A 13,168-nucleotide genomic window follows, 5' to 3' on the forward strand; every position below is an offset into this window, starting at 1 on the left:
CTGCTGTTGGATTCTCGCGAGATTCGGATTTCATATAAAGAGCCGCGCGTCGCCGCCATTTTCACTCGGGCATTATAGAGAGTACAGAGAGGACGTGGCTACGTTCTCTCAGTGTCAGTGCTCAGTATCAGTGCTTATTGCTGCTCAGTAATACTAGTACAGTGTCTCTCTTGTGCTGCATCTTGATGCTGTAGGGTGCTGTGGTAGTAGTGTCCTGTGACTGTGCATCGGTCATCATCATTCCAGTCACAGTGGTATCTGGGGGGTGACAATTCCAGAGGGCTTTTGTGCTGCTCACTAATACTAGTACAGTGTCTTGTGCTGCATCGTGCTGCTCAGTGTCAGTTCTCCGTAGTATCATCAGTGCTCAGTATCAGCAGTGCTCAGTATCAGCAGTGCTCAGTATCACTGCTCATTGTCTTGTGCTGCATCATGCTGCTCAGTGTCAGTTCTCAGTAGTATCATCAGTGCTCAGTATCACTGCTCATTGTCTTGTGCTGCATCGTGGTGCTCAGTAATACTACATTACTAATACTAGTACAGTGTCTTCTGCTGCATCGTGCTGCTGAGTGTCAGTTCTCAGTAGTATCATTAGTGCTCAGTATCACTGGTCAGTGCTCAGTGTCTTGTGCTGCATCTTGCTGCTGTAGGGTGCTGTGGTAGTGTTCTGTCACTGTGCATAGGTCATCATCATTCCAGTCACAGTGGTATCTGGAATCTATCTAGTGGTAACTAATTCCAGACATTACTGCCGTCTAATTCCAGATATATTCCTGGCATATAATTCCACACATTAAAAAATGGAGAACAAAAATTTAGAGGGTAAAATAGGGAAAGATCAAGATCCACTTCCACCTAGTGCTGTAGCTGCTGCCACTAGTCATGGCAGAGACGATGAAATGCCATCAACGTCATCTTCTAAGGCCGATGCCCAATGTCATAGTAGAGAGCATGTAAAATCCAAAAAGCAAAAGTTCAGTAAAATGACCCAAAAATCTAAATTAAAATCATCTGAGGAGAAGCGTAAACTTGCCAATATGCTATTTACGACACGGAGTGGCAAGGTACGGCTAAGGGCCTCTCCTGTGTTCCTCATGACTATTGGTTCAGCTTCACATGAGGATGGAAGCACTCATCCTCCCGCTAGAAAAATGAAAAGAGTTAAGCTGGCAAAAAGAACAGCAAAGAATTGTGCGTTCTAAATCACAAATCCCCAAGGAAAGTCCAAATGTGTGATGCCTGACCTTACCAACACTGGACGGGAAAAGGTGGCTCCTTCCACCATTTGCACCCCCCCTGCAAGTGCTGGAAGGAGCACCCACAGTCCAGTTCCTGATATTCAAATTGAAGATGTCACTGTTGAAGTACACCAGGATGAGGATATGGGTGTTGCTGGCACTGAGGAGGAAGTTGACGATGAGGATTCTGATGGTGATGTGGTTTGTTTAAGTCAGGCACCCGGGGAGACAGTTGATGTCCATGGGATGAATAAGGCAATTGACATGCCTGGTCAAAATAAAAAAAAAACCACCTCTTCGGTGTGGAATTATTTCAACAGAAATGCGGACAACAGGTGTCAAGCAGTGTGTTGCCTTTGTCAAGCCATAATAAGTAGGGGTAAGGACGTTAACCACCTAGAAACATCCTCCCTTATACGTCACCTGGAGCGCATTCATCAGAAGTCAATGACAAGTTAAAAAACTTTGGGTGACAGCGGAAGCAGTCCACTGACAACTAAATCCCTTCCTCTTGTACCCAAGCTCCTGCAAACCACCCCACCAACTCCCTCAGTGTCAATTTCTTCCTTGCCCAGGAAAGCCAATAGTCCTGCAGGCCATGTCACTGGCAATTCTGACGAGTCCTCTCCTGCCTGGGATTCCTCCGATGCATCCTTGAGTGTAACGCCTACTGCTGCTGGCGCTGCTGTTGTTGCTGCTGCGAGTCGATCGTCATCCCAGAGGGGAAGTCGGAAGACCACTTGTACTACTTCCAGTAAGCAAAGATTAAATATCACAGCAGTCATCCTGTTGCAAAGTGGATAACTGAGGCCTTGCCAACTATGTGCGTCCGGTATCCGCCGTTAGTTCACAGGGACTTATAGAATTGCTTGAGGTAGTGTGTCCCCGGTATCAAATCCCATCTAGGTTCCACTTCTCTAGGCAGGCGATACCGAGAATGTACACAGACGTCCTAGTATCCTAAAAAATGCAGGTGTACCCACTGTCCACTTAACCATGGACATGTGGATAAGTGGACCAGGGCAGACGAAGGACTATATGACTGTGACAGCCCACTGGGTAGATGTATTGCCTCCCGCAGCAACAACAGCGGCGGCACCAGTAGCAGCATCTCGCAAACGCCAACTCGTTCCTAGGCAGGCTACGCTTTGTATCACAGCTTTCTATAAGAGACACACAGCTGACAACCTCTTACGGAAACTGAGGAACATCATCGCAGAATGGCTTACGCCAATTGGACTCTCCTGGGGATTTGTGATATCGGACAACGCCACCAATATTGTGCGTGCATTACATGTGGGCAAATTCCAGCATGCCCATGTTTTGCACATACAATTAATTTGGTGGTGCAGAATTTTTTTTAAAACGAAAGGGGCGTGCAGGAGATGCTGTTGGTGGCCCGACAAATTGCGGGCCACTTTTGGCATTCAGCCACCGCGTGCCAAAGACTGGAGGGCACTAGTGGGTCAGTGTTGGAATGACGTATGAAACGTGGAGGCTGCATAAAGTCCTGCGCATATGCACTGATGTTTATTAAACACCAAGGTCACAGAGTAATGATATAGCAATGGATGATAATTTAGAACCGGCAGTAGCAGAGATGAAATAATAAGCAGTAACAGAATCCAAGGTAATAATCAAAAGTCTCTACCAACACAAATATATATCGAAGATAACTTGATGACTGAATGCAAATGGTTTAAAGTAAAACAAAGTCTCTGGTAACATAAACGTAGAATAATTTGGTAACTGGTTGCAAATGGTTTTGTAAACAGAACTCCGGTATTACTTGGAAAGAACACAGTCTCTGTATATAACTCAAGTTCTTATAACTACACAAGACCCAGGCAGGAGACAGTACCAATGCAGCAAGCTTGCATAAGATGGTATGTATTAACTAGGTGCACAGGTTTAGGCAATGAAACAAACACCTGAGGAAAGTCTTTTACTGCTGATGAGCTGTGGCAGGCTGTGGCTGGAGTCTGAAGTGAACAGGAGAAATGCAGAATGATGAATGGAATGAAATGATGAGAGGAACCACGGGGAACTACTGGAGACAGGAACACGGGGAACCACTGGAGACAGGAACACGGGGAACCACTGGAGAACTTGCCATACCAAATGTGACTCGTTGTCCAAGGCAATGAGAATGAGCCAGGAACTGAAGTTTATACCCCTTGCTCTGTGATGATTGGATGTTGAATCCCTGTGAGAACACACCCTGCTGAGTTGGGTGCCCAGATCAGCTGAGAGTTAACTGGAGCCGATGATTAACCAGGAGAATGATTCTGTAGACAGTTAATGCAATGCACTGCTGGTTGCTGGCTGGGATCAGTAGTGCACTGGGAGTTAATGCTGTTAACTAGAAGCACTTGTGTACTGCAGGCTGCTGGCTGAAACCAGTAGTTTACCAAATGATAGTACTAATTGGGTGGAGCACAGTGAGCTGTAGGCTGCAGGAGACTGAAGACTGGAACTGGAACGGAACTGGAACTGCTGGGACCTGTAGTTCCACAGGTCCAATTCACAGGGGATACTCTGAAGACAGAGGACTGAAGCCAGGAGACGCCTGTTCACTGGAAGTGATGCGATGGAGAATGCAGATTCCTGACACAAAGGAGGGGGAATGCACCTGACTTAAGCACAGTGGAGAATGATTTCCATGTTGTGCAAGGTTCTGCAACCCTTTGAACTTGCCACACGTGAAGTCAGTTCAGACACTGCCAGCCTGAGTCAGGTCATTCCCCTCATCAGGCTTTTGCAGAAGCAGCTGGAGAGATTGAAGGAGGAGCTAAAACAGAGTGATTCCGCCAGGCAAGTGGAACTTGTGGATGGAGCCCTTCCTTCGCTTAACCAGTATTCATGGGTGGTCAATCTGTTGAAATCAGAGCACTACATTTTGACCACCGTGCTCGAATCTAGATTTAAAACCTACGTTGGATCTCTCTTTCTGGCAGACACAAGTCTGCAGATGTTCAAAGACCTGCTGGTGAGACAATTGTCAAGTCAAGTGGAACGTGACCCGCCAACAGCTCCTCCTTAATTTTCTACCGCCACTGGAGCTGCGAGGAAAAGGATAAAATTTCCAAACCCACCCGCTGGCGGTAATGCAGGTCAGTCAGGAGCAAGTGCTGACATCTGGTCCGGACTGAAGGACCTGCCAACGATTACTGACATGTCATCTACTGTCACTGCATATGATTCTGCCACAATTGAAAGAATGGTGGAGGATTATATGAGTGACAGCATCCAAGTAGGCATGTCAGACAGTCCATACGTATGCTGGCAGGAAAAAGAGGCAATTTGGAGGCCCTTGCACAAACTGGCTTTATTTTACCTAAGTTGCCCCCCCCTCCAGTGTGTACTCCGAAAGAGTGTTTAGTTCAGCCGGTCACCTTGTCAGCGATCGGCGTAGGAGGTTACTTCCAGAAAATGTGGAGAAGATGATGTTCATCAAAATGAATGATAAATTCCTCCGTGGAGACATTTACCAGCAATTGCCTCCAGAAAATATACAGGGACCTGTGATGGTGGATTCCAGTGGGGACGAATTAATACTCTGTGAGGAGAGGGATGTACACAGTGAAAGGGGTGAGGAATCGGAGGATGAGGGTGACATCTTGCCTCTGTAGAGCCAGTTTGTGCAAGGAGAGATTGATTGCTTCTTTTTTGGTGGGGGCCCAAACCAACCAGTCATTTCAGCCACAGTTGTGTGGCAGACCCTGTCGCTGAAATGATTGGTTTGTTAAAGTGTGCATGTCCTGTTTATACAACATAAGGGTGGGTGGGAGGGCCCAAGGACAATTCCATCTTGCACCTATTTTTTTATTTATCTTTGCATCATGTGCTGTTTGGGGACTATTTTTTTAAGTGCCATCCTGTCTGACACTGCAGTGTCCCTCCTAGATGGGCCAGGTGTTTGTGCCGCCCACTTGGGTCGCTTAGCTTAGTCATCCAGCGACCTCGGTGCAATTTTTAGGACTAAAAATAATATTGTGAGGTGTTCAGAAAAGACTGGAAATGAGTGGAAATTATGGTTATTGAGCTTAATAATACTATAGGATCAAAAGTAACCACAAATTCTATGATTTTAGCTGTTTTTGAGGGTTTTTAAAAAATCACCCGAATCCAAACCCGATAGGGTGGTTTTGCAAAAACGCATCCGAATCTAAAACACGACCGCGGACCCGAATCCAAAAACAAAACACAAAACACGAAAAATGCCCGCTGCACATCTCTAGTTTATATTAACCATAAAGGCTGTATTTTTACTGGACATGGGGCCTCATTCCGAGTTGTTCGCTTTTAGCAGCATTGCACACGCTAAGCCGCCGCCTACTGGGAGTGAATCTTAGCTTATCAAAATTGCGAACGAAAGATTCTCAAAATTGCGAATAGAAATTTCTTTGCAGTTTCTGAGTAGCTCCAGACTTACTCGGCATCTGCGATCAGTTCAGTCAGTTTTGTTCCTGGTTTGACGTCACAAACACTCCCAGCGTTCGCCCAGACACTCCCCCGTTTCTCCAGCCACTCCCGTTTTTTTCCCAGAAACGGCAGCGTTTTTTCACACACTCCCATAAAACGGCCAGTTTCCGCCCAGAAACACCCACTTCCTGTCAATCACACTACGATCACCAGAACGAAGAAAAAAACCTCGTAATGCCGTGAGTAAAAAAACAAACTGCATAGCAAATTTACTTGGCGCAGTCGCAGTGCGAACATTGCGCATGCGCAATTAGCGGAAAATCGCTGCGATGCGAAGAAAATTACAGAGCGAACAACTCAGAATGACCACCATGGATCTTTGGATCCCTCCCCCGCAGCATATACCGTGGACATGCCTGTATTGATGGCTGGCAGTTTTTTGTTTATTGGGACCACTGTCCTAGCAAACAGCCCTGAAAAGACAATTCTTCTTACTGCTCAAATGCAAAGGGTCTTACACAGTTCTCTAAGTTTTCAACGAAGGGGATCATTCCGAGTTGATCGCTCGCTAGCTGTTTTTTGCAGCGCTGCGATCAGATAGTCGCCGCCTATGGGGGAGTGTACTTTCGCTTTGCAAGTGTGTGATCGCATGTGCAGCCGAGTGGTACAAAAACAGTTTGTGCAGATTCTGAGTTGCCCAGGACTTACTCAGCCGCTACGATCACTTCAGTCTGTCCGGTCCCGGAATTGACGTCAGACACCCGCCCTGCAAACGCTTGGACACGCCTGCGTTTTTCCAACCACTCCCTGAAAACGGTCAGTTGACACCCATACATGCCTTCTTCCTGTCAATCTTCTTGCGATCGGCTGTGCGAATGGATTCTTTGTTAAATCCATCGCCCAGCACTGATCCACTTTGTACCCGTACGATGCGCCTGTGCATTGCGGTGCATACGCATGCACAGTTTTGCTGAGTTTTGACCTGATAGCAGTGCTGCAAACAATAGCAAGCGTGCGATCAGGTTGGAATGACCCCAAAGTCATTCCGACCTGACGTCTATTCAGTAGATGTACTCATGGGGGGAGAGAGAGAAGGCTCTTCTGTGGGCGCACTCTTATACAGTGAAGGAAAATTCCTCAAATATGTAAGGGAAAATATTTAAAACATCATGTTTATTTTGTAAGCTGAAGAATACAATTACCCAAACGTGATCCAAAAGGTAATAAAGAGAATTATGATTTTTTTTTTTTAAATGTTCTGGTCTATTTTTCACAAGAAGTGATTAGAAAGGTTGTAGACACATGGTTGTCTTACACCCATTTCCCCTGACCAGTACAGAAGTTCTGTATTGATGGGACCAAGGAATGGTCAAAATAGTGATAGGTATGTCCAAATAGGACCACTTAGATTAGGTCAATACCATACACTTTGCTGGTCACCAGTGATAAGGATAGACACATAAAGGATGACTGATAATAAATATGTTGATAGGGCCTGAACGCTAATCTGCAGTATTAGAAAGCTGATAGACGAAAGAAGAAAAATCAGTGGTGATACTGCTGTTGGCGTCACATTTCACATAGGGAGGAAGTTAATTACTACTCTACAACACTGGGTATTCACAGGAGGTCTCCTCTCCATGTACCAACCCAGCCCAACGCTGTTTGGCTTCCAAGATCGGACGAGATCGGGCATTGGCAGCGTGGTATGATAGTAGAGGAGATATGTGATCTGTATACCAATGAGAGTGCACCTATATAAGAAATTGGTAAAGGGGTATAGATATTTTGAAGAAAATAGAATAAAGTGTGTGCATCTGCTTTCTACGTTAGGTACGGCGCAACAGACCCCACAACCGTGGTATTGTGCGCCCTGGATCGAAGATGAGAGTCCACAGAAAAGTAGTGAGCAAGAAGAAAGTAGAAAGAAAATGCTGATATCTTCTTACTAAATATATGATAAATCAATACAATGGAAATACTGCATTGAACGTCAAGCCAACTCGTATATAAGTTAACATAAATGATCTTATACTTCTGACACCAAATACAATTTTAAGCACAAAAATTAAGCATAAAGCACCTGATCTCCTCAGAAAAAATGTGTATAATTGGTACAATGCTGAATATGGTCCAAAGTATGCTAGATGTAAATTCAAGTTGGATAGCTGAAAACAGCAATATTGTCGATTTCTAGGACAAAAGCTGAAGGTCACATATATTAATTAGGGCAATGTATTAATATGTTAGCCTCTATTTACAATTCAAACAAGCACCTAGAAATTTAGACAGTTTCAGCAAAAAAATATCTGCACAGGCGCATTTATATACAGAGGCAGGACTCTGGGAGGCAACGGAGTCATCTGCCGCCGGGGTCCTACTCTGAAGGGGGCACCTCTCCTCCCATTCTGTGACACCATTGAATTAAGTTAATTGATAGCTGTCGCTGTCTTTTCAGTGGCCGACTTCCTCACTGGTCCCTGCACCTTACAAATCACACCCTCTTCATTATACTGAATAAGAATATACACATTTTACAAGTGTCATACCCAGGATTAGAAACCACAACCTATTACACTGGAAGCAGACACCTTACTGATGAAGCTGTTTGCTCCTGTATAGGAAATATGAGAATACTAACTATATGAAGCTACTTCTCTGACAATTACACGTAACTTCATATAGTTAGAATTCTCATGCTTCCTCTACAGGAGCAAATAGCTCCATCAGTAAAGTGTCTGTTGTTAGTGTAACATGGGTTCTAATCCTGGGTATGACCGCTAAGAAATGTGTGATTTAAAATAAAAGACAATTAAATGTATCAATACAGTATATCATTTTTTTCAGAACACTCCATACACACACACACACACACACACACACACACACACACACACACACACACACACACACACACACACACGTGTATATATATATATATATATATATATATACGCACACATGCATACATATATTTATCTTAATATAGGAAATAGGGGGGCACCAATATTTTTTTTGCCTCCGGGCAACTGTGACGAACTTACGCCACTGTTTATATAGAGCATATAAATATGTGTACACAAAGTATAAATGTGCAAAGGTAGTGAACTGCTATCTCTAAGATACATTCACAGAGCAGATACAGGCTTACGATACATCAAGCTGAGAAGTCAGGAGAAAGATGTGTGTCGGCATCATAGCATGAGAAGGCTGGTGCCAGCAGCCCCTCCGCAGAAGGTCCCTCCGTGGAAGACACGTTTCACCCATCCGGGCTTGTTCACTTCCCGGTTCTGAGGGGCGCGTGGAAATGAGGGGTTTAAAACCTATTTAGTGGTGATCTCAGCCCTGTGCCTTTATCATCTCACTGGGCCTCCGGGGTGCGTACTCCCCAAAGGGCTTCAGACTGCGATTGCTGCCGCTGCATCGATACAATCTGAATTAGGCCCTCTATCTGCACATGTTATAGCTGCCCCCCCCCCCCCCCCGCAGTGCACATGGTTATGCCCATTAGAGAAATAATTTGCTGCTGCGATCAGGTCTGAATTAGGCCTTGAGTCCATTGTAATGACATAAAGCTTAATATCCTATGCCCAAATGTTTTTGACAGCAGAATACTTAAGAAATGAGAAATGACTTAAGAAACAACAGGTTTTAGAACTTGTAGGAATTATTTTCCAGCTGTCCAAATAGGTGCTGACGCGAACAGTGAATTATAGCATACAGGTCCATCCTATTCTACTCAGATTCATACGGAACTAGTCCAGATCTGCCTTTCTGTGAAATTATATTTCTGCAGTGGGGTACACTGGGATTCCATAGGGAATACATCGGGGTGTAGAGTTGGATCTTGTTCTGAGGCACCAACAGGCTGAAGCTTTGACTGTTCCCAGGATGCATTGCACCGCCTCCTCTATAACCCCGCCTACGGGCACTGGAGCTCAGTTTGTAAGTTGGTGCCTGCAGAGCAGGTCACTAACAGGTGGGGCTGCGCTAGACTTTTTAAGAAGACTTCAAGGACCGCAGCACTGTTTATGTCAGTCTGACATTCTGTGCTGCGGCTCCATCACCTCCCCAGCAGCGCTGCATACTCCCGCGGCCGAGTTCCCGGGTACTTGCAGCGGAGGCGCACCGGTCATCAGGCACACCACCGCTGACGCTCTCCAGGATCGCGTGGCTGCACATCAGGGAGGAGGTAAGAGGGGCCCCTCAGGTGGGACTCGCCGGTTAATTGCAGTCCGGTCGCGGTCCAGGGAGACGGATAGCGCCACTGGCGTGGACACTGTACTGCATAGGGACCCCACTATATCCACCTGGGCAAGGGTGCAAAGGTCAGATTTACTAAAATCCATTTTATATATGCTCCACAGTACCTGGTGGTGAGGAACAGCATAGAGGATAAGGCGCTGTAGCCCCTCCGCCAGCTTCGGGCGCCATCTACTGCTGGTGTTCCCGCCCTGGAGCTGCATTTAACTCTCCCTCACAGAGATTTTGGCGCCATCTTCACTACTAACTGAGCCAATTTCCGTGACTGCTGGGCTCTGTCTCCTCTGTAAAGCCGCCTGTCTCATCAGCGCTGTGCATTTTTTACAGGCACTTAAGTATTCTGCATGTCATTTTAGTGTTAGTTAAAAGCAAGTGTCCTGCTATCTGAATATTTGGTACAAGTATTCTGTGATATACATCCAGTATCTACTGTGCATTGTTATATCTATATTCATTAGTGATGAGCGGGTTCGGTTCCTCGGAAACCGAACCCCCCCGAACTTCACCCATTTTACATGGGTCCGAGGCATACTCGGATTCTCCAGTATGGCTCGGTTAACCCGAGCGCGCCCGAACGTCATCATCCCGCTGTCGGATTCTCGCCAGATTCGGATTCTATATAAGCAGCCGCGCGTCGCCGCCATTTTCACTCGTGCATTGGAAATGTTAGGGAGAGGACGTGGCTGGCGTCCCCTCCGTTTATTAATGTTGATGCAAACATTTGTGCTTATTGCTTAATTGTGGGGACTGGGGAGCAGCTGTATTATATAGGAGGAGTACAGTGCAGAGTTTTGCTGATCAGTGACCACCAGTTTTATCCGTTCTCTGTCTTAAAAACGCTCCATATCTGTGCTCAGTGTGCTGCATATATCTGTGCTCACACTGCTTTATTGTGGGGACTGGGGACCAGCAGTATTATATAGGAGGAGTACAGTGCAGAGTTTTGCTGACCAGTGACCACAAGTATTATACGTTGTCTGCCTGAAAAACGCTCCATATCTGTGCTCAGTGTGCTGCATATATCTGTGCTCACACTGCTTTATTGTGGGGACTGGGGACCAGCAGTATTATATAGGAGGAGTACAGTGCAGAGTTTTGCCGACAGTGACCACCAGTATATATAGCAGTACGGTACGGAAGGCCACTGCTCTACCTACCTCTGTGTCGTCCAGTATACTATCCATCTAGATTCTATACCTGTGGTGCATTTTAGTTTTGCAGTTTGCTGACAGTGACCACCAGTATATATAGCAGTACGGTACGGAAGGCCACTGCTCTACCTACCTCTGTGTCGTCAAGTATACTATCCATCTAGATTCTATACCTGTGGTGCATTTTAGTTTTGCAGTTTGCTGACAGTGACCACCAGTATATATAGCAGTACGGTACGGAAGGCCACTGCTGTACCTACCTCTGTGTCGTCAAGTATACTATCCATCTAGATTCTATACCTGTGGTGCATTTTAGTTTTGCAGTTTGCTGACAGTGACCACCAGTATATAAAGCAGTACGGTACGGAAGGCCACTGCTCTACCTACCTCTGTGTCGTCAAGTATACTATCCATCTAGATTCTATACCTGTGGTGCATTTTAGTTTTGCAGTTTGCTGACAGTGACCACCAGTATATATAGCAGTACGGTACAGAAGGCCACTGCTCTACCTACCTCTGTGTCGTCAAGTATACTATCCATCTAGATTCTATACCTGTGGTGCATTTTAGTTTTGCAGTTTGCTGACAGTGACCACCAGTATATATAGCAGTACGGTACGGAAGGCCACTGCTCTACCTACCTCTGTGTCGTCAAGTATACTATCCATCTAGATTCTATACCTGTGGTGCATTTTAGTTTTGCAGTTTGCTGACAGTGACCACCAGTATATATAGCAGTACGGTACGGAAGGCCACTGCTCTACCTCCCTCTGTGTCGTCAAGTATACTATCCATCTAGATTCTATACCTGTGGTGCATTTTAGTATTGCAGTTTGCTGACAGTGACTACCAGTATATATAGCAGTACGGTACGGAAAGCCACTGCTCTACCTACCTCTGTGTCGTCAAGTATACTATCCATCCATACCTGTGGTGCATTTCAGTTGTGCGCAGTATATATAGTAGTAGGCCATTGCTATTGATACTCGCATATAATTCCACACATTAAAAAATGGAGAACAAAAATGTGGAGGTTAAAATAGGGAAAGATCAAGATCCACTTCCACCTCGTGCTGAAGCTGCTGCCACTAGTCATGGCCGAGACAATGAAATGCCATCAACGTCGTCTGCCAAGGCCGATGCCCAATGTCATAGTAGAGAGCATGTAAAATCCAAAAAACAAAAGTTCAGTAAAATGACCCAAAAATCTAATTTGAAAGCGTCTGATGAGAAGCGTAAACTTGCCAATATGCCATTTACGACACGGAGTGGCAAGGAACGGCTGAGGCCCTGGCCTATGTTCATGGCTAGTGGTTCAGATTCACATGAGGATGGAAGCACTCATCCTCTCGCTAGAAAAATGAAAAGACTTAAGCTGGCAAAAGCACAGCAAAGAACTGTGCGTTCTTCTAAATCACAAATACCCAAGGAGAGTCCAATTGTGTCGGTTGCGATGCCTGACCTTCCCAACACTGGACGGGAAGAGCTTGCGCCTTCCACCATTTGCACGCCCCCTGCAAGTGCTGGAAGGCGCACCCGCAGACCAGTTCCTGATAGTCAAATTGAAGATGTCACTGTTGAAGTACACCAGGATGAGGATATGGGTGTTGCTGGCGCTGGGGAGGAAATTGACAAGGAGGATTCTTATGGTGAGGTGGTTTGTTTAAGTAAGGCACCCGGGGAGATACCTATTGTCCGTGGGACAATTATGGCCATTGACATGCCTGGTCAAAATACAAAAAAATATCACCTCTTCGGTGTGGAATTATTTCAACACAAATGCGGACAACAGGTGTCAAGCCGTGTGTTGCCTTTGTCAAGCTGTAATAAGTAGGGGTAAGGACGTTAACCACCTAGGAACATCCTCCCTTATACGTCACCTGGTCCGCATTCATTAAAGGTCAGTGACAAGTTCAAAAACTTTGGATGACAGTGGAAGCAGTCCACTGACCACTAAATCCCTTCCTCTTGTAACAAAGCTCCTGCAAACCACACCACCAACTCCCTCAGTGTCAATTTCCACCTTACACAGGAAAGCCAATAGTCCTGCAGGCCATGTCACTGGCAAGTCTGATGAGTCCTCTCCTGCCT

The 13,168-nt window shown here is 45.7% G+C and overlaps 1 pseudogene; it reads right to left on the reverse strand.

Annotated features, from left to right (window-relative positions):
- Positions 1–7,264: 7,264 nt before the first annotated feature.
- On the reverse strand, positions 7,265–7,383 carry LOC134934913 (5S ribosomal RNA; annotated as a pseudogene).
- Positions 7,384–13,168: the final 5,785 nt, after the last annotated feature.

The sequence above is a fragment of the Pseudophryne corroboree genome, chromosome 1 (genome assembly GCF_028390025.1).
Source record: "Pseudophryne corroboree isolate aPseCor3 chromosome 1, aPseCor3.hap2, whole genome shotgun sequence".
NCBI lineage: Eukaryota > Metazoa > Chordata > Amphibia > Anura > Myobatrachidae > Pseudophryne > Pseudophryne corroboree.